Source organism: Bos indicus x Bos taurus, chromosome 9 (assembly GCF_003369695.1).
Source record: "Bos indicus x Bos taurus breed Angus x Brahman F1 hybrid chromosome 9, Bos_hybrid_MaternalHap_v2.0, whole genome shotgun sequence".
NCBI lineage: Eukaryota > Metazoa > Chordata > Mammalia > Artiodactyla > Bovidae > Bos > Bos indicus x Bos taurus.
In genome coordinates, this window is record NC_040084.1 from 94053310 (window position 1) to 94077479 (window position 24170).

At 40.7% G+C, this 24170-nt stretch overlaps 1 protein-coding gene and 1 pseudogene across 9 annotated transcripts in view; one reads left to right on the forward strand and one right to left on the reverse strand.

The window, feature by feature from the left end:
• The window catches only part of ARID1B (AT-rich interaction domain 1B), a 439749-nt gene that overhangs the window by 311805 nt on the left and 103774 nt on the right, over nucleotides 1-24170 (forward strand). The window lies entirely within an intron of this gene.
• LOC113898609 lies at nucleotides 20429-21648 on the reverse strand (annotated as a pseudogene).

Below are 24170 nucleotides of genomic sequence, written 5' to 3' on the forward strand. Positions count from 1 at the left end.
TTAAGAGCTGGAGTTGTTGTTTTTACCTGTGTGTTCCTTCCTGTCTTCAGCTCTGTACCTCTCCTCTGCCTCAGATATCCTCTGAATGTATTTTAAATCATTCTTTGTGGATTATTTTGGGTTCTAAAAGAGTATAAATGAAGTATATATTGTTATTTTCATTTAGTTTTGAGTTTTATAGAAATGTATTACATTAAAAATGACTATATAATTTATCAGCCACGTTGAGAGACTTGAGCCTATAAGGGTTGCTAATAATAATTGCAGTAGAACATATATAAACCAGGAAGATTCTGGGCAAATCATGAAGTATAGTTACATATGTAAAACTATATGTGGTCCTTTTCCACTTAGCTTTTTTGACTAAATGTTATGTTCCCAAGATGCATATTTTGAATTACATATAATTTTAATATATTTTTTGAAGGCATCTTAATTTTCTTTCAAAAATATTTGCTTGTCCTTATAATGGTTGTTTTAATAATAAAACCTGGATTTACCTGCTTTTAATTTTTTTAAAGCTATGAATACTCTATATTCCAGAATTCCTTAGACAATTTTTGGTATTGAGATGGTTTTTGAGGTCTTACCTACCTAAACATTGGAAAGTTATATGTAAAATACTATATTTGTCAGTGAACTGACCCCATTTTTCTGAATTGCATCAGAAAGACTTTTCTTAGTAAACTAAATGAAAACTTTTCTGAGATACAAAAATATTTTAGTTTTTCATTTAAAATCCCTAATACGGGTAGTTCACAATCTGGTGGTTTTCATACATATATTTAGCATTCTAGTTGGGGATTTTGAAAGTTTTATTTCACTGTTTGGATTTTGATGCTGTATGGAACACACACAACCCAACAAAAGAGCTTGATTTGGAGGGCGTGATAGCACATGTTATAGTGGAAAGTGAAGTCGCTCAGTCGTGTCCGACTCTTTGTGACCCCATGCACTGTAGCTTACCAAGCTCCTCTGTCCATGGAATTTTCCAAGCAATAGTACTGGAGTGGATTGCCATTTCCTTCTCCAGAGGATCTTCCCGACCCAGGGATCGAACCCGGGTCTCCCGCATTGTAGACAGATGCTTTACCATCTGAGCCCCCAGGGAAGTCCTGAGTCTGGTACTCAGTCGTGTTTTGCATAGGATAAAGTTGTTCAGCGAACTGTGATTCTGATGACCTATTATTTATTGTTCAGTTGCTAAGTCATGTCTGACTTTTTGGGACCCCATGGACTGCAGCACTCCAGGCTTCCCTGTCCTCCAATATCTCCAGGAGTTTGCTCAAATTCATATCCATTGAGTCGGTGATGCCATCCAACCACCTCATTCTCTGCCACCCTCTTCTCCTTTTGCCTTATGAGGCCTATCCTTCACAGGACCTTCAGGGCAGGAGCTGATTGTGATTTTTCTCTGTTAACTTCTTGGAAAGTGGGTTTTCAATAGAAAACTTTCAGCTTTCTTGGAAACTATGTTTAAGTCTATTTGTTTTGTAAACTTGTGCCAGAAATTCTAACTGCTCAGGGCCAGGGCCTTCACTTCATCTCATCGTAGTGCAGCCTGTATTACTCTGCATGATGCTCGGTAAAACCATTCAGTGAAATTTAGTACAGGGATGAAATTACACAGCAAAAGTTCCACTTGTTTTCAGAGGCATGATATCCAGGTAAATCCAGAATTATCTTTGCTGAGTGTGAAGCTGTATAGTAATAGAATCATGTAAAACATGGAAAATAGAACATTTCTTTAATATTAGTGTCATTCTAAGAGGAATAACCACTTGCAAAATCTGGCAAGCAGTTTTGGCATCTATTTTCCTTTCTCTCAGATGGAATTATAAGTAACATTTGAGCTAGAGAAACTTTCTTAATCATCTGATCCCACCTCCTCGTTTTATTGCCACTTGGCAAGCTGCTAAGCCTCCTTGTGCCTCAGTTTCTGTGTCTATAAAGATAATAACCACATCTCACAGGGTTACTATAAAGATGAAATGTGTTAATGTATATAAAGCAAGCTTGCAGTAACCATTCAGTGCATGTTAATTGTTGTTGTGATTACGGTTATTGTTGTTAATCAAAATGAGATGTAGAGACTTGTCCATGATCATTACTCTCCAGAGTAGCACAGGGGGTTTGGGCTACAAGTCTGAATCTTACACCAGTGGTTTTCTTGTACCATTCAGAGGACATGTATATAAAGCTCCCAGTGATGACTTGCTGAGTTTACTGAGATTATTCAGTAGGACCGCTAGAACTAGCCATGAAAGCATAATGTTTCACAAAGTTGAATCCATTTTTCTCCTAACTTGAAAAAAAACAACAGGTAGGTCAGTGGTTGCTCTTCTGAGAGGTTGAGTCTGAGAAAGTTAAGAGGAGACAGAAGACAAGCATTTTTTAAAAACCCTTGCTGCACTCAAGATTGTTGGCAAATCGATTTCTGTGTGATGTGATGGGCAGGCAGTCTAGCATAAAATTTATCAATAGATGAGCAGATCAGAATCCTGGGTTATTTCTTACACTTTCTGCATATATTTAGACAACATCAGTCCCACCCTCTCCCTGTTCCTAGCCAGGGCTGCCACACTCACTTGAGCAAGTTGCTTGTTGGACCAGGGATGTGGACCAGAGGAGTAAGTGGCAGTGAAATACGGCAGCTCTCTGGGGAGACAGGGCGCCCTTTTGTGATTCACACAGAGGGGCCCCAGAACTGTCAGCACTCTCGTCCTGGGCTCTTGGTAGTCATCCTTGAGGCCCGAGTCCACATGTCACCTGTTTCTCTACTCTGTTCCGTAGCCACACCCAGGGACATTCAAACATGCATTTTTAACAGATGCTCATCAGAAAACTTTATGTGGTGTTATTTTATGGGGATTTGTTAAAAATCATGCCATATTTTATTGGGGGAAAAAAAACGTGGTCTTCCCCTCCCTTTAGTCTATCTGCCCTTCTTTTAAAAATTTTTTTAAAATATACTTTTGTGAACTATGTCATAAATAATAAAACCACACTTTAGAGATAATATAAAGTTGATCATTTGGGGTTTATATTTAACTAAATCCAGGCATGCTTCCTTAGAGAATAAATGAGCCCTTCAGAGCTGATTTAGTAGTCTCACCTCCTTTCCCCATCTCTAGCCCTGATGTTAAGTTTTGTTGGTCTGTACATTAGTCTGGAGGGCTGCAGTCCTTGGGGTCACAAAGAGCTGGACACAACTGAGAGACAGCACACACACTCACGTTAGATTCTAAGATAATTTCTAGTCTGTCTACATTTGCTTCTGAGTCTGAACCAATGAAACAAAAATGTCCGACAGAGATTACATGGTTTCTCACCCTGGGCATGATCCTCAGATTGCTTTTTGAAAACATCTGTTTGGAATTTCCCTGTATTTTTCTGTCTGTAGCCGTTTGCTTTCTTTTCTCCCTCACCCTTCTTCCCATTCCCAGCACTGACTGGTTTTCCCTGAGCCTACTTCTCTCCCATTAACTCCTGCTGTATCTTGCTGCCTCCTCTCCATGTGTCACAGATTGGCTCTTTCAATCATTGTCTCTCCAGCAAGTCATTATTAAAATGCACAGCTGTTGTGTATCTGATTGCTGGGGTGAGGTAAAGCCAGCATGTTATGGGAAGAGTCTTCCTAGCATGGCTCTCCCTGGGTTTGTTGAAGAAGAGCAGTCATTTTTTTCCATCTCTGCTCTGGTAAATGAAATCGACAGCTAATGATAAGTATCACAGAGGTGGATAAACAAAAGCCCAGGAAAGCACCCCGAATGGCTGACTGTGTTTCTTGCCTGTTAAACCGTTTCTCCGCCCACTGCACGTTCGCCCTCCTGTCATGCTGCCTCGCGAACATTGTGAGTGTCATGGGAACAAGTACTGTGATGCGCTGGCACGACATCGGCCCTGGCACATCCCTAACTCAGTGGGGCTTTCCCTTCCTGCATTCTTTTGAAAAGCAGGATGGAGATTTTCTGTGCTGAGTAGCCACATGGATTCTCTCCCTTTGTCTGCACATTACTGGGCTCCAGCATCACAGCTGTCTATGGTTAGGGGGGAAAGGATTCAGCTTGGTGGTCTAATTTAAACAAGCGTTTGAAAATAGAAATGTATATGTTATATGTTCATTCAGTGCCATTAAACATTTTCTAGGTTTTTACTTAGTGTTTCATTTCTCATTCCTCTTCTGATTGATGTTTTTATATTTAGAAAAAGAAATTTCCCCATCTTTCTAATTGTTAGTATGTGTGTATGTACACATTTAAATAAAGTAAATCTAACCTAGGGTGCAGTTGATTCTGAAATGTATGATAGTAAACATTTTGTTTTCCTTCTAATAAATGATCCCATTGCATTGCTTCCTGGGTTACAGCCAGGAATCAAGTTATGTACCTCATTTAAGGAGAATAAACTGTTGGGTCTCGAATGTATTGTGTAGTTCTTACACTGGGCCTGATTCGTCCTAACACAGTGTATTGTGTAGGTCTTACACCAGGCCTAATTCGTCCTAACACATAGTGGAAGCTGACGCAGCACAACATCAGAATGCATTGCTGTTGCCAAAAGATTTAGTGAATGTTAATTTCACTTGTCTTGCCTCCAGAGCCAACCATTACAGTTTACTAACAAAGCAAAAATGTAAATAAGCCGAACTTTTTTATTTTATTGGACAAAGGCTTTTGTCAGCTTTTTTCTCCATGTGCTGTAAGCAGCAACAGTGTTTAAATATTAAGAACGGTGAACATCAGTGGGGGACGGTGATAGGCAGGCAGATATTAACTGTTCATAGCCTGATAGACATTTTTGTCTATAGAAACTTTAAATGTTCAGACTGTTGAGGAGAGTTCATTGGTTTTATTATTAAAGATCTAAGGATAAAAACTGTAAATTCCTGAACATATTTCCTGCCCCCTCCCCACTTTTTCTTTTTAAGGGTTTGTACCAAATCCAGTTTTAGGTAGAGTTAATCACTTTCTTCTGACAGCAGAGGGCTATTGGTGATAATAAACTAGGACCAAAGATAAAAAAGTAGGTATTCTCATTAATGTCATGATAAGGAGACATTTGTTTCAAACCATTCTTTTTCTGGCATAGTATTAGATGTTTGTTATGAGAAGACCAATCAAAGTCAACATTTTCCTAGCTGTCATAGACAGAAACAAAATAAAATTTCATCAAATATGAACGTAAAACCCCCTCCCTTTAAGTTGTATGTCCATTGCTCTTTGCCGTGTCTCACCTCCCACCTCGTCCTTCCTCAGATTGACTACTGGCCGGAAGAGAGCATGAGGCCATGGGTCAGAGTATCCTCAGTGCTGAGCGGCTGGAAAGGAGGAAGGAGGGCAAGGGGAGAGTCGTCTTTCATCAGTCTCTCAAGCTTGCTCTGATCTTTTTCCATTCGTGGCGCACCACCTCACCCCCCGCCCCTCTCCCGGTTTCCTCCCTTTGCAACCAGCTGGAGCCTTTCCCTCCTGAGCTTCTCTGCACAGGCACCTCCCCGGGCGGAGCTACTCTGTCCTTCTTTCCTTACAGAGACTCATACCTGCCAAATAAGTGGCTGTCCTTTGAAAAGGATCACGGGTTTTAAGAGCCTGCAGAAATGGCTTTGCCAGAGATCGCCCTTCCGCTCTCATAAAGCACCAGTTACTTTATGGTTAAGCCTGATTCTTTGAAGCTTTATCATGTCAGTTCCTGGATGGTGAGCGATGCATCTAGTGTACCAGCTACCAATAATGAATTTGTGCCCCTCAGGAAAATCTCAGACGCTGAAAGAATGAATTCCGAAGAAGGTGGCACATAGTAGATTAAATATGGAAGATAACTCTGGGCAGCGTTAAGGTATATTTAGAGTTCTTCTGTATAAGTGTTCACCCGCTTTACTCTCTGCCTCAAAAATGAGAGCTAAGTAGATTTCTGTAGGAGCTGATATAGTTGCAGATACAAACAAGAAGATACTCTGGTCAAAAAAAAAAAAAAACAACTAATTTTCTTGCTTAATTTGACATTCAGACAACCAGATTCTGGAAGGATGCTATAATGGGAAAGAGAAAAATGAATTGCAGTTAGGAGTTAGTCATAGGCTGGAGTGAACAGGAAGGATTTTAGTAAGAGGAAATGATAGTTCCTGGTCTAATTTATCAAGATTAGTACCTGTGAAATGAACACCGGAGGATGCAAATCAGTGTCTCTCTTTTTTAATCCATTCCCCTTGGATTTTAGAACTCTTAGGGCTCAAGCCCAACCCATTCTAAACAAGTAATTTTTATACTTTTTAATTTATCCTTGTTTAATAAAACTCAGGGTAAAGTTATGAGTTAATTTCTAAAAGTGCTTCTAAACTAGTTTCCTTTCAAGATAATATTAGAATCGCTAAAAATTTTTATTGAAAGTCTGCACAGTCACCCTACCTGGTAATATTATTTTGAAACATCCATCAAGTGTTCCTTTTTGGCTTCTCGTTAAGTGGAAATCCTGCAACAGCTTGTTGCGGGAAGATGCATGCTGCTTATTGGCAAGCTGTGCAGAGAAAAAAAAAATCTTAAGCACAAAATGCCATTGATATATCCATGTTTTTAATCTGTGGCAGCCCAGAAAACATCGATTCAGCAGTTCTACACACCAAAGAGAACTTCAGCCAGTATTTTTTTTCCCTTACAAAGTAAAATATTTGTGTTATACAAAACAGTAATTTCAGATCCTTTCCAAATTATGTTTAGTAACGCTTAAGAAAGCAACAATGTATTTTGTCTTTTAGAGAGCTGCAGTGGCAAGGTTACTGGTTATTAGAGCCTCCCCCTTTAAGATACTAATTTAGAATGCAGCCAGGATCCTGGCTGTACCTAGGTCTCCTGCTGTTTCTAAAGGGCAGGTTCCCCGTTGCTGACCAGCAGCCAGGTCCTTGCATTGGAAGCAGCTGCTCTAGCGTTCTTAGCTACTCTGCCCTTTAGAGGTCGCTCCTGACCCAAGTCAGGTATTCTGATCATTGGGTAATGAGTTTTTTCTCCTCCTTTCCAAAAGCAGAAATCGTTCCAGTTCTTCCATCTGAACAAATTTCAAAGTAAGCCTTTTATCCTCCTCTCACATTTAGAAATGAGAACAGTGGGATTTTCTCAAAATACACAGTCCCACTTGGTTTTGCTCCCCACTCTTAGTTAAAATTAAGTCATGCAGTTCAGTTTAAACTCTCCTCTCATTTTCCATTTCCTTTCTTTGATCTTCCGCGTATGAAAATACAGGAAAGCCTGTGTCACCAGGGTGCTGTTTTGTGCCTCATCCAGCTCTGTAAGCTCAGCGGTGACGAAAGTGCTGACGTACTAGATCCAGCAGTCCACTCCCACTTCTCCCCTATTTTTTGGTTTTTTTTTTTTTTTTTTTTGCTTTATTCACTGAAGAAGCACTTCAAAGCCTTGTTTGCCATTTATTTTCATTTCTTGAGCTGAGTAGACTGATACTGCTCTCATCTTCTGCTTAACTGACTGACTGCTGTTGCTTCTTGAACCAGCAGTGCACTGCCAGTGTTAACGCTATTGGCATCAACCTGTTGTACTCTCTTCATCACTGGGAATGAGGAATCGGAAAGGAGGGGCACAAAAGTTTTTAGGAACTAATTTTAGCCTAAAAGTACAAGTTTCAAAAGTTAGTTTGCTACATTTTGGAAAATGGTGATAAAGTGAATAGTTCTTCCAGTCAAGATGTTTCTGAAGTTGATTTCCACTAACTTTTTATGTGTTACTCTACTTTCTAAAGGGAAAAAAAAATGGTAGTTGTGAAAGGAACAAAACTGTTTTACATGGAGTGTCATGTTTATTTCCCTATCTTCTGATAACCCTGGAGCCAAGATTATTATGATGTGTTGATTGATTATAGCCGTTAAGTCTCTTACTAATCAGTTTCATCACTTACTCTCAATTCACACTTACACCTTTGATTTCTCTTCCATAACAGGGTGATATGGGTTGTCATTGACTAATGAAGAACAGAATTGGTTTCGGCAAGAGACAAACGGAATGCCGACACCAGTCCTAAAATGCATTAATCTTTAATAATCCACATCTGCGTGTTTATAAATGATATAACCAGAGATTGTTAATGTTGATACTCTCTTTTCCAAACAGAAAGTGACATAAGAGTTTGTACTTGCAAACTACGTTAAATGCGTATAGCTGAATGCCAAGAACGTGACCTTGCTGAGGATGCCAAATGTATTAATTCATTTAATTTTTTTTTTTTTGCTAGTAGCATGTTGCACTTTTGCTGTTGGGAGAATTAGATGATGTTCTGAGGAGAGCCCACTAGCCAACTGCTCATTTTCTTCTTTTAGTCATTAATTCATAAAGTGCTCGATGCAGCTTGCTGTGGGCATGTTTCTAGAATTGAAGGAATAAAGCCATTATAAATAGTGCTGCGATGAACATTGGAGTACACGTGTCTCTTTCAATTCTGGTTTCCTTGGTGTGTATGCCCAGCAGTGGGATTGCTGGGTCGTATGGCAGTTCTATTTCAGATTGCTTCTTTAGATGGCAATAATTAGGGACCGTGTCTCTAAGAAATTAATATTCGAACAAGAGGCTCAGTGAATGAAGGTCAAAAGCAAGTCTAGGAGTGAAGTATCCAGGCAGAGCAAAGAGCGAGTACGAAGGCCCTAAACAGGGGTGTGTTTGAGTGCCGGGCAGGGGACCCAGAAGGAAGTCTTTGGGGCTGAAGCATAGTGGGGAAGGAGAGATGGAACAGAATGATAGGTGGTTAGATTAGAGGGCAACCCAAGACCAGCTGGAGAAGGCAGTGGCACCCCACTCCAGTACTTTTGCCTAGAAGATCCCATGGACGGAGGAGCCTGGAAGGCTGCAGTCCATGGAGTCGCTGGAGTCGGACACGACTGAGCGACTTCACTTTTACTTTTCACTTTCATGCATTGGAGAAGGAAATGGCAACCCACTCCAGTGTTCTTGCCTGGAGAATCCCAGGGACGGGGAGGCCTGGTGGGTTGCCGTCTATGGGGTCGTACAGAGTCGGTCACGACTGAAGTGACTTAGCAGCAAGACCAGCTTCTATAGGGTTTTGTAGGTTATGATTGGAATTGAGGAATTTAAGAGTGATGGTGGAGAAGGCAGAGAATGGCAATGATCCAGGACAAACTGTAAAAGGGTCATTGTGGCTGCTGAGTGGACTACAGAGGGGCAGGGCAGAAACAGCGGGACCCATTAGGGGGTTGTTGCAGTAGCCAGGGGGAGGGTGGGGGCTTGATCATGGCTAGATGTGTGGGTAGCAGTAGTGGGGACAGGATGTTTTTGGCCTGAGAGATTGGTGGTAAACAGTGGTTCTGTCCAGTGGAAGACAAAAGAAGGAGTAAATTTTTGAAAGAGAAATCTGGAGTTTGGTTTTTATGATGTAACATTTGAGAAGCCTGTATGGCATCCAGAAGGCGACTTTTGAATAGGCAGCTGGTTATACGAAGACTCTGGATTCCGAGTAGAGATCTAGGCTGGAGAAGAAAGCCCATGAGTCATTAGGGATCTAGATGCTGTCACCCAGGACTCCTGTCCTGCACCACAGTCGCTTGGAGGGCCAGTGAGAGCACAGATGGCTAGACCCCACACCCAGTTTCTGACTCAGTAGGTTTGGGTGAAGCTGGAAAATTTGCGTTTCCGGCAAGTTCCTAGCTGAAGCTGAAGTTGCCATCTGAGAGCTCCTGATCTGGGGAATGAGTGAGGTCAGTGGTTCTCAACTCTGGGTACGTGAAACGTCCTGGGCCGGACCCCAGAGATGCCAGCTTAATGGGTCTGAATGGAATACTCTGTGGTAAGCTGTCCAGGTGATTATTATGTGTAGCCAGGGCTGGAAGTACTGAGAGAAGAATTCTGAGGACTGAACCCTAGGGCTCTCCAAAATGTAAGAGACCATGAAGAGGAAAAAGAACAGCCAGTGAATGAAAGGGAAAATAGGGAGAGTCTGGTGCTGTAAAAGTGGTGCAGAGAAAGATTTTGTGGAATGTGAAAGGGACCACTTGTATCCATTTCAGCTAACACTTCCCTTGACTTTTGAATAGGCAGGGCATGTTTTAAAAGGAAACTAGTACTCCCAGTTATGATCATGTATGTGTGGGTCATAGAAAAGCTTAGTGATAAATAGCTCATTTGTTATGGGGCAGCATACTACCTTTTTTAAAAAAACTTTCTATAGCTAGGTTCTAATTCAATTGAAATTGTAATGTCATGAGAAAAAATCTTTATGATAAAATAATTGTTATAGTCTCAGGCCTAATTCAGTTAGTAATAGAATCCCTTATTTTCACAGTTGTTTCTTTAAGTCTGTTTCACACAAAATCCAAGAATCACGTTATTTAAATTCTACTTGCAAAAAAGGAAAAAACATGTATTTTTAAGAGAGTTGAACCCCAGTGCATAGTTTTTTGTTTGTTTAATGTTGCATGTTACTTTTTCTGGAAGTGGACAGAGTAAACTAGTTTAGTATTCCCTGTTTCTACTAAGAGTGGCTTTGGGTCAGATCTTTCCTCCTTCAGAACTGAATTCCTTTTGCCTGGATCCATCCTGCCCGTTACCAACTGTCAAACTCCTACTTAGCTTTCAAGACGCAACTCCATTGTCTTTTCTTTTGCAAGGTCATACCGATTCCTCCATACCAAAAGAGAGTCCTACTGTCTATCCTGTTGTTCAGGGTCCTCGAGCTAGCCCAGGAGCCTCTTGAAGGCAGTGATCATTGCTTCCTTTTTACCCTCAGTGCCAAGAACAGTGCTTGACAACTAAAAGGCACTCCAGAAATGTTGGCCCAATTAAAGAGTTCATAATTCTCTTAGAATAAACAAGTATTCAAGAAAAGAAAATACTGAAATTTATAACTTACATGGCCTTTCATCCTATGGCTGGAAGCCATCTTTCTGCATCTGTGTTTCACAGTTTATGTGCTAAGTTGTTTCAGTCGTATCTGACTCTTTGCAACTCTATGGACTGTAGCCTGCCAGTCTCCCCTGTCCATGGGATTTTCCAGGCAAGAATACTGGAGGGCAAAAATGCCCTCCTCCAGGGGATCTTTCCAACCCAGGGGTTGAACCCACATCCCTTATGTCTCCTGATTTGGCAGGGGAATTCTTTACCATAAGTGCCACCTGGGAAGCCCACAGTTCACAGTTCATGGGATCATTCTATTTGCCTTCCCTCTGGGAAGAGATTCCACTGTGATAAGATTATTCTGTTTTCTTCCTCTCCAAAACAGAACCTGAAATAGTGGTCCCAAAATCTGTCAGTTTAAACCAGACCTCTTCATATGTAGACCCTGCCTGATTCTAATCCATCATGTACAGAAATTGTGTCACATAAGTACATAGCAACATTCTGGGCTTGTGTATTGTCCAGTTTTTTTCATTATCTCATCTTTTTTTAATAAATATCTGTTGTTAGTAACTAACCATATCTTCAAAGAAAATGGCCAATTAGAAACATATTGGCTCTTGGGAGGGTTTTGTCATTACCCAGATAGTATTCTCGTTTCCAAGTATCCATGGTCAGCACTGGCTAGGTAAACATGAAATGTTAGCTAAGGGCTGGAATTTATGTTTCAGCAATACACAAATACTAGGCTCCAGATATGTGAAAGTGACAAGCCGAGGTAGGTAAGAAACACGTATTCATGAAAAAGAAGGATACTTGCTGAACGTTTATTTAAAATCTGAAATAAAAGAGTAGATAAAAAACACATGAGGATGTGATCCAGAACGTCCTCCTTCCTGTTTGTGCTGCAGCAGTTAATATCCTGCTCTCTCGGAGTGGCCCCTGTATCAGAGGCGCTGCTGACCTGGGCTCGCCCACCAGGCCCCTCTGCAGGTGCCTCTAGAGTGGTGCTTTGCCCATAGCCTCGTCATCCTTTGTTCCTAGGAGGCATACTCCTGAGCTCATCACCGCTGCCCACCCCGCCCCACCGGCTACCCCAGTACCTTTAAGTAAAAATAATAGAGGGTTGGTTGTGCTGCTTAGAACATAGAGATTTCAGTCAGAAGCCTTGGGTTTCTTTTTAAACTTTTTCAGCATATTACAGTGCTTTCACTTTTGCTGTTACACGTTGTTTTATACCAAGGAAGTTTTATCATGACAGTAAGCTCTCATTATTAAGTGTAATTATAAACGCAGTGAATTTTTAAACACTTTGAGAAAATAGTGTTTTATTTTAGTACATGCATTAATTATACACCTATATAGAAAATACGTAGAAACCATGTCACCTGCAATGCCAGTATTTTTACTGTCAGTCCCAAATTTATATATACTATGCCATTTTCCTAAAATCCCAGTAAACTCCCAGACTGTATATCTTTTCCTACTTTCTTTCATCCAGAAGTAGCACAGAAATGCCTGTGGACTGACCATGTGTCCCACCTTGCTGTCTGGAAAGCGTGGGCCCCCTCCCTGCAGGGTCTCTGTGTGTAGACTCCTCTTTGGGTCCCTATGGTAGATGCCAAACATCTTGACACAGGTGAGCATCAGCGTGTGGGTACTTTCCATAGCTACTTATGTTTACACTTGAGAGTTGTCCTGACATATTGGGATCCAGAATGAGAAATTTGTTGACAAGAGGGGATGGAAGCAAGTGAAACTATTATTAAAGGAAAGAAAGTGCCTTGGCTTTCAAAAGGCCTGTCTCTATCAGGCAGTATAGAGCAGCGATCAAGTGGAAAAAAGGGAGCAGGCAGGCACCTCATCTAATCTTTCTCCCGGGGGCCCAGGTGGACAAATTGGCAACCCTGTTCACAGCTTTTTTTCCCTCTCCCCTTTGTACCATAAGAACTGCTAATCGGATCCATGCTGCTGCAACTGTGGTTAGTTATTAACAGAATAAAAGCAGATTTCTTCAAAAGAACGGGTGGGGGAAACGACTATTCAAAATTGCAAGGTTGTTAGAATCTTAAATGCACAGCAGTCGGTTTTTTCCCTTATTCTGAATTATACGATGAATACAAGTCTTTCATCTGTCACTATACCCATTTCTTCAGAAGGCAGCCAGATATTACGCTTCTCAAAGAAAAAAGGAATCCTAGAAAGAGGAAAAATATTGAGGAGGAATAAGAATGGGTAAGAGTAGGGGGAAATTAAGTTTTATTTTTATTAATTTGTCCTCTCAAGAGAAATAGAAACTTGCCTGCTCTATGATTTCCCCTCCCCTGCCTCTTACCTTACATCAAAGCAAGGATTAGAACAGATTTAGCTGGTAGCTATTCTGCATTTTGTGTCTGGTGTTCTGTAGAAGTAAAGTTCAGAACCTACCTCTTTCTTACAGATGACAGAGTACTGTGGATCTAGATTTCCAGGTGGAGGACAGGCCAGCTATGTTATATCCAAACAAATCTTCTCTTTCCTCAAAGATTTTTCTGCACCTTAAAGATTTTTAAATTGTATACCTGAGCTTTAAAGCTGATGGAAAGGGTGTATGTTGATGATGATGCTGAGTACAGGCATTGAACAGATTTTCAGCATGGTAGTTTGTATATTTCAGGGTGTCTCTGATGTTCATAAGGGATACCTCCTGAGATCCTCAAATATCACAAAGATGGAAGTGGCTCCTGCTTTCACCCAAATTAAATCTTTGGTTATAACATGTCTTCACACTTAAAGTTGATAAACTTTCAAGGTTTTGTCTTTTATTTAGTGGTATTGCTCACAAAGAAGCAGTTTTTAATCACTTGACCAGAATTGAAGGAGTAAAGGTCTGAACTGAATGGCACTGGGAACAAAGTGAGCACCCTGGTTAAGCCACATTGTTCAGGTCCCTCAACAACTGTAGCACAAGATTGAAAATCATACCTCAGTAAAATCAGACCCTGCCCCTCTCTCACACCTTGTAGGTCTTTTAGGAATAGTCCAGACTAAGAATGTTACATTTTAGTGCTGAGTATTTCCTGTATATGTTTAGGGCTCTGGTTTATCTTGAGTTAAAGATTTTAGAGATCGGAATAGTAAAGGCTAATAGTCTGCTTTGGAACCCGTCTATTGTTGCATGTCCAGTTCCAATTGTTGCTTCCTGACCTGCATACAGAGTCTTAAGAGGCTGGTTCCAAATAGGAAAAGGAGTACATCAAGGCTGTATATTGTCACCCTGCTTATTTAACTTATATGCAGAGTACATCATGAGAAATGCTGGGCTGGATGAAGCACAAGCTGGAATCAAGATTGCCGGGAAAAATATCAATAACCTCAGATATGCAGATGACATCACCCTTATGGCAGAAAGCGAAGAAGAACTAAACAGTCTCTTGATGAAAGTGAAAGAGGAGAGTGAAAAAGTTGGCTTAAAGCTCAACATTCAAAAATCTAAGATCATGGCATCTGGTCTCATCACTTCATGACAAATAGAAGGGGAAACAGTGGAAATAGTGACAGACGTTATTTTGGCGGGCTCCAAAATCACTGCCCATGGTGATAGCAGCCATGAAATTAAAAGACGCTTGCTCCTTGGAAGAAAAGTTATGACCAACCTAGACAGCATATTAAAAAGCAGAGACATTACTTTCCCAACTAAAGGTCCATCTAGTCAAGGCTATGGTTTTTCCAGTAGTCATGTATGGATGTGAGAGTTGGACTATAAAGAAAGCTGAGCGCTGAAGAATTGATGCTTTTGAACTGTGGTGTTGGAGAAGACTCTTGAGAGTCCCTTGGACTGCAAGGAGATCCAACCAGTCCGTCCTAAAGGAAATCAGTCCTTAATATTCATTGGAAGGACTGATGTTGAAGCTGAAACTCCAATCCTTTGGCCAACTGACGTGAAGAACTAACTGATTTGAAAAGACCCTGATGCTGGGAAAGATTGAAGGCAGGAGGAGAAGGGGATGACAGAGGATGAGATGGTTGGATGGTTGGATGGCATCATCGACTCAATAGACATGAGTTTGAGTAAACTCCGGGAGTTGGTAATGGACAGGGAGGCCTAGCATCCTGCAGTCCATGGGGTCGCAAAGAGTCGGACACGACTGAGCGACTGAAACTGAACTGAATAGTCTGTTTTACCTCGTATTCCCTGACTTGACTTACCACGCGCCTTGGAGAGAGCCTTTTAGTTTCTTACCTCCAGTTCTTTGTAGGAAAGTGTCTACCCCAAAGGACTTTAATGAGTGTCATGTAGTGAGGTTATCCAATGGGCTTCCTCATGAAAGACATTAGGTAGCTCTAGTACTTAATCAGATCAGATCAGATCAGTCACTCAGTCGTGTCCGACTCTTTGCAGCCCCATGAATCACAGCACGCCAGGCCTCCCTGTCCATCACCAACTCCCGGAGTTCACTGAGACTCACATCCATCGAGTCAGTGATGCCATCCAGCCATCTCATCCTCTGTCGCCCCCTTCTCCTCTTGCCCCCAATCCCTCCCAGCATCAGAGTCTTTTCCAGTGAGTCAACTCTTCGCATGAGGTGGCCAAAATACTGGAGTTTCAGCTTTAGCATCATTCCTTCCAAAGAAATCCCAGGGCTGATCTCCTTCAGAATGGACTGGTTGGATCTCCTTGCAGTCCAAGGGACTCTCAAGAGTCTTCTCCAACACCACAGTGAAAAAGCATCAATTCTTCGGTGCTCAGCCTTCTTCACAGTCCAACTCTCACATCCATACATGACCACAGGAAAAACCATAGCCTTGACTAGACGAACCTTTGTTGGCAAAGTAATGTCTCTGCTTTTGAATATGCTATCTAGGTTGGTCGTAACTTTCCTTCCAAGGAGTAAGTGTCTTTTAATTCCATGGCTGCAGTCACCATCTGTAGTGATTTTGGAGCCCAGAAAAATAAAGTCTGACACTGTTTCCACTGTTTCCCCATCTATTTCCCATGAAGTGATGGGACTGGATGCCATGATCTTCATTTTCTGAATGTTGAGCTTTAAGCCAACTTTTTCACTCTCCACTTTCACTTTCATCAAGAGGCTTTTGAGTTCCTCTTCACTTTCTGCCATAAGGGTGGTGTCATCTGCATATCTGAGGTGATTGATATTTCTCCCGGCAATCTTGATTCCATCTTCTGTTTCTTCCAGTCCAGCATTTCTCATGATGTACTCATTGCATATAAGTTAAATAAACAGGGTGACAATATACAGCCTTGATGAACTCCTTTTCCTATTTGGAACCAGTACTTAATACCAGAGGGCAATTAGAAAACTTCTGGTTTGAATCCAGTGGGCCAAGTAAAATAATAATGTATAATAGCAAGCTTACAAAAAGCAAAACCCAGAGAGTTTATAGTACAACCCTTTGAGGGCATAATTTTTATGTAAAATGGGTGATAGGCCTTTGCACCTACTCTGTGTTGGACTTCAGCGGTGAGGTTAATAGTGAGACTCATAACACTCATAACAGTGGAGGGAATAGTTGGAAACACAATACAGCAGGTATTTGCATGTTTGGAGTGAAGATATGTGGTTCTTGTAAGGGTTCTGTCATGTTCTTGGGGATTTCTTCATTACCTTCATGCCGTAGAAATACACATGTTATGCCTCTGCAGTACTGATTTTTATTTTCAGGAACCAGTGACACATCAACAGTTTGCAATTTCTTGGGTAAGGACTTGGGAAAATCTTACCCTATTTTGAATGAACTTTTGAACCATAAGACAGAGAAAGGTTTGTCATCCAAGGTTCATGTTTGCTGTTTAAAGTTGAGGGAGCAGGTTGCTATGGCTCTTTGTTCCCATTTGGAGGGTACAGGAAGAGGAAAGTGTTCCTTTCTATTTTATACTCTAGTTTGAGATAGAGTTGGTTCATAGTAAGGTATTGTGTTGACAGCCTGTTCACAGCTGGCTTTCCACCTTCCTTACCCTGATACAGCACCTCCTGGTAAGAGTGAGATCCTATTTAAAACACTCCAAACATTAGTAAATACTGGGAGTCCATAGTCAAGTCCTTTAGTAAATTGTTCACTGTAAGCACTAAGCTGCATCCTGAGCAGATTCCACATTTTAAATGTCGCTTTGGAGCACACTGGGGTAGCTGGCTTCATGAATCTGAATAAGAAAAAAAAGTTTTTCCCTTTATTGAAACAGATTAAACAGGAGACACCTACAGAGAGATGCTATACTCAAAATAATTTATGGATTTTCCAAAACATCTAAATAAATGCTTAAGACTAGGACATTCATTGAATTTATGGATTATTGAAAGCTCATTTTTCACTCACACCATTGCTCTTAGGTGTTATGCAGATATTTTGGTTTACTATAAAGATGACCGGGGAAGTCTTTGCTGCTTGCATTGCAGAACTGCACTATCTAATCACATTGATTTGGATATGATCGTAGATAAGATGTTCAGTGATTTCCGTAGATATAGGGCCCACCATGCTATCCACCATTGCCATCTATAAAGAAAATCATGTTTGTCCTTTATCACAGCAAAGAAAGGATCCTAACCAATACTTTGTGTTAGGATCAGCTATTTGTAAAGAGGCCTTACAAATAGCTGAGAAAAGAAGAGAAACAAAAGGCAAAGGAGAAAAGGAAAAATACACCCATTTGAATGCAGAGTTCCAAAAAATAGCAAGGAGAAATAAGAAAGCCTTTGTAAGTGAGCATTGCAAAGAAATAGAGGAAAACAATAGAGTGGGAAAGACTCTAGAGATCTCTTCAAGAAAGTTAGACATACCAAGGAAATATTTCATGCAAATACAGGCATAATAAAGGACAGAAATGATATGAACCTAAGAGAAGCAGAAGATATTAAGAGGAGGTAGCAAGAATACACAGAAGAACTCTACAAAAAAGATCTTAATGACCCAGATAACCACTATCATGTGATCACTCACCTAGAACCAGACATCCTGGAATGCGAAGTCAAGTGGGCCTTAAGAAGCGTCGCTATGAATGAGGTAGTAGGGGTGATAGAATTCTAGCTGAGCTATTTGAAACCCTAAAAGATGATGCTGTTAAAGTGCTGCCAGCAATTTTGGAAAACTCAGCAATGGCCATGGGACTAGAAGAGGTCAGTTTTCATTTCAATCCCAAAGAAGGGCAATGCCAAAGAGTGTTCAAACTACCACACAATTGCACTCACTTCACGTGCTAGCAAGTAATGCTCAAAATCCTCCAGGCTAGTCAACAGTACGTGAACTGAGAACTTCCACATATTCAAGCTGGATTTAGAAAAGTCACCAGAGATCAAATTGCCAACATCCATTGGATCATAGAAAAAGCAAGAGAGTTCCAGAAAAGCATCTACTTCTGCTTGATTGACTACTCTAAAGCCTTTGGATATGTGGATCACAACGAACTGTGGAAAATTCTGAGAGATGGGAATATCAGACCACCTTACCTGCCTCCTAAGAAACCTGTATACAGGTCAAGAAGCAACAATTAGAAATGGACATGGAACAACGGACTGGTTCCAGATTGTAAAAGGAGTACATCAAGGTTGTACATTGTCACCTTGCTTACTTAGCTTGTGTGCAGAGTACATCATGCAAAATGCTGGGCTGGATAAAGCACAAGCTGGAATCAAGATTGCTGGGAGAAATATCAATAACCTCAGATATGCATATGACACCACCCTTATAGTAGAAAGCAAAGAGGAACTAAAGAACCTCTTGAAGGTGAGAAAGATGAATGAAAAAATCTGGCTTAAAACTCAGCATTCAGAAATCTAAGATCATAGCATCTGGTCCTATCACTTCATGGCAAATAGATGGGGGAACAATGAAAATAGTGACAGACTTTATTTTCTTGGGCTCTAAAACCACTGTGGACAGTGACCGCTGCCATGAAATTAAAAGACCCTTGCTCCTTGGAAGAAAACCTATGACAAACCTAGATAGCATATTAAAAAGCAGAGACATTACTTTGCCAACAAACGTCCATTTAGTCAAAGCTATGATTTTCTAGTAGTCATGTATGAATGTGAGAGTTGGACTTTAAAGAAGGCTGAGCACCAGTGAACTGATGCTCTTGAACTGTGGTGTTGGAGAAGACTCTTGAGAGTCCCTTGGACTACAAGGAGATCAAACCAGTCAATCCTAAAGGAAATCAACCCTGAATATTCATTGGAAGGACTGATGATGAAGCTGAAGCGCCAATGCTTTGGCCAACTGATGTGAAGAGCTGACTCATTGGAAAAGACCCTGATGTTGGGAAAGATTGAAGTCAGAAGGAAAAGGGGATGACAGAGTGTGAGATGGTTGGATGGCATCACCGACTTGATGGACATGAGTTTTGGCAACTCTGGGAGATGATGAAGGACAGGGAAGCCTGGCGTGCTGCAGTCCACGGGGTCACAAAGAGTTAGACACAACTGAGTGACTGAACAACAACAACAACAAGGACTTTGTGTTTTAGAAATGAACCCCACTCCAGTACTCTTGCCTGGAAAATCCTATGGATGGAGGAGCCTGGTGGGCTGCAGTCCATGAGGTCGCTAAGAGTCGGACACGACTAAGCGACTTCACTTTCAGTTTTCACTTTAAATGCATTGGAGAAGGACATGGCAACCCACTCCAGTGTTCTTGCCTGGAGAATCCCAGGGACGGGGGAGCCTGGTGGGCTGCCGTCTATGGGGTCGCACAGAGTCAGACGCGACTGAAGCAGCAGCAGCAGCTGCAAAATATAAGAAATTATATCCTCCAGAAAATCTATAAAGTCAGACTGTGGCAAAGGAGTCTCATGTTCTGCTTGAGAGAGCTGATTTCCATAACGTGAAGTATGAGGATGTATTAGAAAAATGCAACCCAATGTCTTAGTTTGGGATGGACAGAATTGAATAATGAATGACAGTGCAAAATGAAAATTGATCATGACTGTGATGTATTCGTAATTGATAGCAGTAATTTTTACAATGTATACTTTAAAAAAAAAAAAACAGCAACTCCTCACTAAAGTTAGTGACTACCAAGATTTCTTAAAAACTGGGAGAATAATTCAGTTGCTAATTGCTCAAAATTCTATATATAAAATATATATTGATTTTTGTAGCAGCATTCCAGGGAAAGAATGTGGTCATAGAATTATTCACAAAATGGAAATATTCCTCATTTCTTCTCAATATTCAACAACAGCCTCAGCTGGCAATTTAAATCACATAATTTGCAGGTCGTGTGTTTTCTAACAAGCCTGTGTTACCCTTATTAATTTAAAAAACTAAATTTAGATCCAAGTTTTTGTCACTAAACACCTCATGATCCCCACATACCCTAACGATCTTTATTGAGCAAGATGGGCTAACAAAATCGTTAAGGTCTCTGTGAGTCAATGTGTCATTTCATGTTAATTTTAAGAAGCCAATCCTCTTGAAATACTAATGGTGAAATATCATTTAGTACAGTGCCTTGTATATAGTAAGTACAGAGTGGTTTTTCTTTTTTTTTTTAATTCCTTAATTTTTTATTCCTGGTACCACTACCACAATTTACAGGGCAATATACCTGGTGTAAGGAAAAGAAAAAGAAAAAGACAAAACTAAAACAGATAAAAGACCTCAGGAATGTACATCTAATTGACACTACATTGCATTAATCAATAGCTGCACTTTTTGCAAACTGTGGCTATGACAGTCCTGAACAAGAAGGGTTTCCTGTTTAAGCTGCAGTAACTTTTCTGACTATGGATCATCGTTCCTTCTGTGGCAGATTTTTACAGTTCCTCTAACGCATTTGGGACGACTGTCTCAAAGTAACCTGCAGCTTTCCTGACAACTCCTCGCTCTCCTGCTAAGAACTATAGCCCTTTTCTTCTGAGTTTTTAGAACCTTCTGCTACCATATCCACCACTTCCACCACCAGATCCATAACCACCACCATAGGGACTGCCCGAGCTTCTTCCACCAAAACTACCCCCTTTCATGGGTCCATAATTTGACTGCTGTTGTCCACTATAATTTCCAAAATCATTATAGTTTCCACCACCACCATAGTTACCTCCAAAATTTCCTCCTTCATTGTAACCATCATATCCTCCACCACCGCCACCATATCCACCACCTTGGTTTCCATGTCCTCCTGGTCCACCAGCACCGTTAGCTCCTCTACTACTATAACCAGGACCACTGCCATAGTTGCCACCATCCCCTCCAAATCCATTATATCCACCATCGCCTCCTCCATAGCTCCCTCTGCTGCCACCACCTCCACCACCACAGCCGCCTCTTCCACCAAAGTTTCCACCACGGCCAAAGTTTTCTCCACCACCTCCAAAGTTTCCTCCACGACCCATAAAGTTGCCAGATCCACCTCCACGACCTCTTTGTGATCCAGCAGATTGCATCTCTTGTTTAGAAAGGGCCTTTTTCACTTCACAATTATGCCCATTAATGGTGTGGTATTTCTGAACAACAATTTTATCAACTGTATCATGATCATCAAAAGTTACAAAAGCAAATCCTCTCTTTTTCCCACTCTGCCTGTCTTCCATAACTTCTATGGTTTCAATCTTGCCATACTTTTCAAAGCAGTCTCTCAAATTATATTCTTCTGTATCTTCTTTAATACCACCAACAAAAATTTTCTTCACTGTTAGATGGGCACCAGGCTTTACAGAATCCTCTCTAGAAACAGCTCTCTTTGGTTCCACTACACGCTTGTGCGGTCGAGCATACATCGCTGCATCCACTTCTTCAACACAAGAATAAGTCACAAAACCAAAGCCCCTGGAACGTTTTGTTTTGGGGTCTCTCATCACGGAGTGGTTTTTCTTAATGTCATTTTTTACATTCAACTAAAACCATCTCCAATTTATGTAAGAAATTGTTAAGACAAATAAATATGCTTTCCAGATGTTGCTATGTCTTTATCCACTTTTTTCCAGTGTCAGTTAATGTAGTAAAATTGGAGAGGGAGAATGGATTCCAGGCAGGAAAGTTGAAATCAGGTAGTGTCTGTCATTAAAACTCCAGATTTACCCTGTTGATTAATTATATCATTATTCCATCTAGGTTGACTAAATCCATCTTGTGAAAGTGAATTCACTCAGTCGTGTCCAACTCTTTGTGACCCCATGGATTATACAATTCATGGAATTTTCTAGGCCAGAATACTGGAGTGGGTAGCCTTTCCCTTCTCCGGGAGATCTGCCCAACTCAGAGATCGAACCCAGGTCTCCCACATTGCAGGTGGATTCTTTACCAGCTGAGCCACAAGGGAAGCCCAAATCCATCTTAGGTTGATTTTTTTTTTTTTTAAGTGACAACAGCGTGAAGGGAAGCAATGCTTTTCTCCTGGCCACTACAACTTTTGAAAAATGAGATTTCTGGGTATTTCTTTGTCTATTAGTATTATTTAGAGATAGCATGGTATTACTTTTAAAAAGGTGAGTGATTTGCTTGCCAGAGGCTGTTGTAGTTCAGAGTTAGTGTGCTTGTTCTTACTGAGTTCCTGTTGTTATATGCTATAGTAATTTAGAAAGGAATTAACCCAGGGAAATTTTGGCCTCAATAAATGATTAATGTAGAAATCCTATTTATCTCATGTTTATTCTCTGCTGCCCCAACACAACAGTGATAGAATATAAGTTAAATATGATTGCATCTGATCAATAGTTCTGATTTATTTGTTTCAGTCTGGCCAAAGAAAGTTGGGAGCATAAAACTGCAAGGAATTGCTTCTCTAAAAATATATCTGCTAAATGCACTTGCCATTTAAATCTTACAATTGCACTCGAATTAAGTGCTGGGGAATCCAGGGCACCCTATACTAGATCTGATTTGGAAGAGGGCACAAACGAAATTCTTACTGGCATTTATTTATGTAGGCCTCTTTACTAAGTTTGGAGGATGTGCTGGCTTTCTAAGTCATCACTGTTGTTAATAAATGCCATTTGATGTTTACTGACTTTCTGAGCAAGTGTTCCTGAATGTTTCTTTAATGATATTGTAGTTTAGTATAGGGATCAGCAACTACCACCTTTGGGACAAATCCAGCTTGCCACCTGTTTTTGTAAATAAAGTTTTATTTATGCTGCTCTGTTTACATGTTGTCTGTGGCTTCTTTTGCACGACAGCAGCTGAGGTGAATGGTTGAGACAGAGAACATATGGCCTGCAAAACCTGAAATGTATCCTGTCTGGCAGTTTATAGGGAAGAGTTTGCCTGTTCCTACTCTGGAATAGTAAGATAAAGCTACATGATCACTGATAACTTATAAAGATCTAACTAACTATTAGTCTGCACTTGGTTTCTGGAGTAATCAATCAGCCACACATTTATTTAATCAACAAATATTTACTGAATGCTTACTTATATGTCTGGTTCAAAGGATATAGTAGGGAAAAAAACAGAGTTCTTAGTACTCACATAATTTATGTTCAGGTGAGAATAGGACAAATGACACAGAGAAGTAAGATAAGAACTATGGGGAGTGTTAAGACTGTGTTGCCTATAAGAAACAGAACTTAAACTTGTGAGTCCTGACTGCCCCACCATCTTGGTCTATGAAGTATACCAGGCTGTAATATATTCATGTCTTGGGACGTCCACTGTAAGTTATACAATTACTAGATGTGTGCTAATTAACCAAAAGTATACTTATTAGCCTGTCTCTCTCAGTTTTGTTATAAACTAAAATCCTAATGTTTTGTTCTTTTAAATGTTTCATTGATGATTATTTTGATTTAGTTCTTAAAAGCTATTTTTAATTAGAAAAATTCCCTCAAAACCTCTTCTAGTGTTAAAATTCTAAGGAAAATACTAAGCTAACCAAATACAATAGTGTGTGTGTGTGCAGTTGCTCAGTCATGTCCAACTCTTTGCAACCCCCTGGACTACAGCCCACCAACACTCCTCGGTCCATGGAATTTTCCAGGCAAGAACCCTGGATTGGGTTGCCATTTCCTTCTCCAGGGTATCTTCCCAACTCAGGGATTGAACCCAGGTCTCTTGGATCTCCTTCACTGGCAGGCAGTTTCTTTACCACTGAGCCACTAGGGAAGCCCCAAACTCATGATTTTATACACACACAAATACTGAGGTATAGAGTATATATGTACACATTGGTGTACATGATCTCTTCACTGAGAGAGGCTAGAAGCAGTAACTCCTCAGAAATAATGAGTAGGCCCAATGCCCAGATTTTAGTCTCTTAACACCATTCTCCACTAAAAAGAACCAGAGCTCTGAGGAGAGGTGACTGATTATAGAACTGGGGTGAGGAAAATAAAAGATGAGCCTGGAATTCCTTGTGACTTCTAAAAAATAAAGATTTGAAGGAGCTTCTAATGGT